Source organism: Limulus polyphemus, unplaced genomic scaffold (genome assembly GCF_000517525.1).
Source record: "Limulus polyphemus unplaced genomic scaffold, Limulus_polyphemus-2.1.2 Scaffold896, whole genome shotgun sequence".
Classification (NCBI taxonomy): Eukaryota; Metazoa; Arthropoda; class Merostomata; order Xiphosura; family Limulidae; genus Limulus; species Limulus polyphemus.
Window position 1 is genome coordinate 225,212 of NW_013666506.1, and position 3,301 is coordinate 228,512.

A 3,301-nucleotide genomic window follows, 5' to 3' on the forward strand; every position below is an offset into this window, starting at 1 on the left:
ATTCTCTTTGAGTCCCATCCCTTTCAGAGTATACATAGACAATCTATTCAGTGCATTGGAAGGGCACAGAATAACATCGTATACAAATTAATATTTGCAAGTATCTCAAATATGTCAATGGGGGTTTGCAAGAGTTAAAAAAAACGTCCCTACTACTGGACTATAGATAACAAAGTGTCCATTCTACCAGATAAAGACTGCAGAGAGTTGGCTACTAGACTTCAAAGAGACACCTCTCTCTCTCTTCACTCTGATATATGCAAACAAAATGAGTCCCTCAATAGAATCTTGCCACTTTTCTGGGTGTTGTGATGGGCCTCAAAAAGGTAATGTCTGCATATATATTGATCATCTGACAGAGAAATCAGTGAAAAGTCTTACCCTTCTCAAACTTGCTGCAGCCCAGATACTACAGCAAAGAAGCCTCATCAATTTTATGAGACCAACAGTCATGACCAGAAAGGAATATGGAATCCACTTGTGTGCATCAGAGCAAAGTTAGCAGTGATCAAGTTACAGTGGATGTAAAATGCAACCATGAGAATAACAACAGGAGTGGCCAAATACACACTCTGTGATAATCCTACACTTTTGGCTTGATTAACGTTACTGCAAGACAAAGGATTTTAGTAAGCTAAACAGTCCTCCAAAGCAATCATAAACATATTTCACCCATTATATCAGCACTTGGTGAAGCAGTAATACCAGAGAGACTGGTATCAGTCATTTTATGGGTAAATTAGGCCAAAAATAAAGATGTAGATGAGATGTGTTCAATGGAAAGCATCAAGGGTATTGAGTGGTTCCAGCAGATGGCATTAAGTTAAACACAATAAAGATTGGCAGCAGGATGTTGAGAGAAAGCTAAGGATTGATCAACACACTCAAAGCAATGGAATAGATACTAGTGTCCATATTGGCCTTTTTTTAAAGCTCAAAATAAAAAATTATTAACTGGAGAGCCTGCCGTTGGAACATGTCTAATACGTATGGACTTCTTTCTAGCCAAACTAAAAATCTTAAAGCAAGAAAAAGTTTCATAAACTCTACTGTTTGAATATGCAGTTGGCTTAATATTAGTGTAATTTTGTTATTATTACCAAACAAAAGTATGTACAACCTCATTGCACATCGTTTGAATAATTTTGTTACTACCAGAATTTACTTTTTCTGATTTGTACTTTTTAAAAACAAACAAACATGAGTTATATTAGTAAGAGCTGGTTTATAATGCACAATCTGGATCCTCTAAAAAACAAAACTGTGATATATAACAGAATCACCCTTTTTTAGTTTGTTTGTTTTTTTGCCTTAATTAGAAGTGAGATATCTTCAAATAAATATGCTTAACTAACTTGTGAAACTTATTTTCACCTAGCAACAACAATGAGAAGTTGCTCTTACTACAAACATTTGTTCATTTTAACAGGATTTCAAAATAATAACAGTATATCAACAATGGTAACTAGAATCTGGTCATTTTGATGATGGTACCATAAAAAAAATTATAATTTTGTCCTGCAATTTTTATTATAACACCCAAACTCTGAATCGTATAGTGGTTAGTTGTATGTGAAGACATGAAAAGATGCCCAAAAGAAATAATAGCATGTGCTTTAACTTACTTGTTGCTGGCAATTTTTGTGTTTCTTATAAATGTAATTGTGTGGATTTTATACAGTGATTGAGTAAAGGTGTAAAAGAATATCATTACCAAGCATAGAAGGCAGATGGTTATAGGTTTATGACTTTTTTAAATATAAAAGGTATATTAGAGCAGAATTTATATATTCTTAACCTTCAACAGTTTTGTGTCACTGTTAGTTTCAGAAAAAAATATGTTCCTTTTCCTGAACATCCATTCTCTGCTCTTTGTTACTTATACAAATTGACTTATCATTTGTAGGCATTCAACACTTTCATATAGCTGTTCAATGGAAATCGTTCTTATAAGCAGCCACAACGTTAAAGAAAAAAAGACTAAATATTGCCACAATCGTGTACAACAAGGCTGCTGAAAATTATTTGACTAGCCAATTTCAGATATTTTTAATAATTCCTTTATGTTGTTAATTACGAAAAGAAACACATTGTATTCATAAAGAAAATTATGTAAGTTTAAAAGGATTAAATAAATTGGTATTATTATTTTCTAGTTACTTGCATTTAGCGTATTTAATTAAATTTCTACTGACGTAAGCTTAATCTATGAATTTTACAGTTTCCAGTCTTTTAGTTGCTAGTCGAACGCTTTACGAACCTATGCATTGTGTTCAAGGTCATGTGAAATGTTTACATTGTGACATTATGATAACAGTTATCTGAGTATTCTTTAAAGGTCCATTGTATCATATGGTTGTTATCTGAATAGATTATCTGCTTTTCGTAGCTGCTGCCCCATGTGATGAGGTAACGTTGACGTAACTGTGGTATTAGCCTTTAAATGGAATATTGTATTGTTACGTATCTGCTTGTTTGTTTGTTTCCGGTAGAAATTCTAACCGAGGATCTTCAACGATACAAGTCTTTTCTTTATCAAACCAGTTTATTCTTCCTCTATACAAACTTTTAGTACACAGAAGTTCCACAATCAGTGGGTTTCTCGTCACTTTAAAGTTAACAACTTTTATAATACACGCTATAAATCACAGTAATTCACAATTTCGATAATTTCGCTCTCTACGAGTGCAAAACACACTTTACGGCTCACTAGCTCGAAACTAATAGAATCATAAATTACACATAACTCAAAATAACTACTGCTCTTCATTAACCCTGCTGGCTTTCTCTGCCAGGTTTATATACTAACGAAGAGGGCATCTAGGACTTCCCCGATAATTCGAGAAACTCATCACGCACGAAACCAGCGCCAGAAGCATCACGTGACTTCCGCTGTCGTAACAGTATTCATGATGTCAGAAAACACGTAGGTTCAAGAAGTCTTGATACAAAATGATAAAAACTTTATAACCCGAGTGCTTTCGATCTTGTGTATCATTAGAAGTTAGACGTTGTCTGTTTCAATTTTTGCTGGATAATGCAACACGTTTTATATGGCTAAAGACAAAATATTTAAAAGTTTTCAAAGTAAGTCTGTATTTTCGTCAAAGTAACCATGTTAAATCCTATACGTGATGGTGATTGTATATTAACATTTTTATAAGACTTGAATGACCGTTCTAACAACCTGTGAAAATATCGTACTTGAGTAATCGTTCTTACAACCTGTGAAAATATCGTACTTGAGTAATCGTTCTTACAACCTGTGAAAATATCGACTTGAGTGACTGTTCTTACAACC

The 3,301-nt window shown here is 33.6% G+C and overlaps 1 protein-coding gene across 7 annotated transcripts in view; it reads left to right on the forward strand.

Moving 5' to 3' along the window:
* Positions 1–3,301, forward strand: part of LOC106461093 (biotin--protein ligase-like) — a 43,042-nt gene that overhangs the window by 23,645 nt on the left and 16,096 nt on the right. For 5 of the 7 annotated variants that reach the window (XM_022387965.1, XM_022387969.1, XM_022387967.1 and 2 more), the window contains one exon: positions 1,907–2,155. The exons of 1 other annotated variant lie outside the window; for it this stretch is intronic. The gene's annotated coding sequence lies outside the window, so the exon portion shown is untranslated. Of the gene's footprint in view, positions 1–1,906; positions 2,156–2,795; positions 2,852–3,301 lie in introns of those variants that run through there. One more of the 7 variants, XM_022387966.1, reaches the window with a different exon arrangement.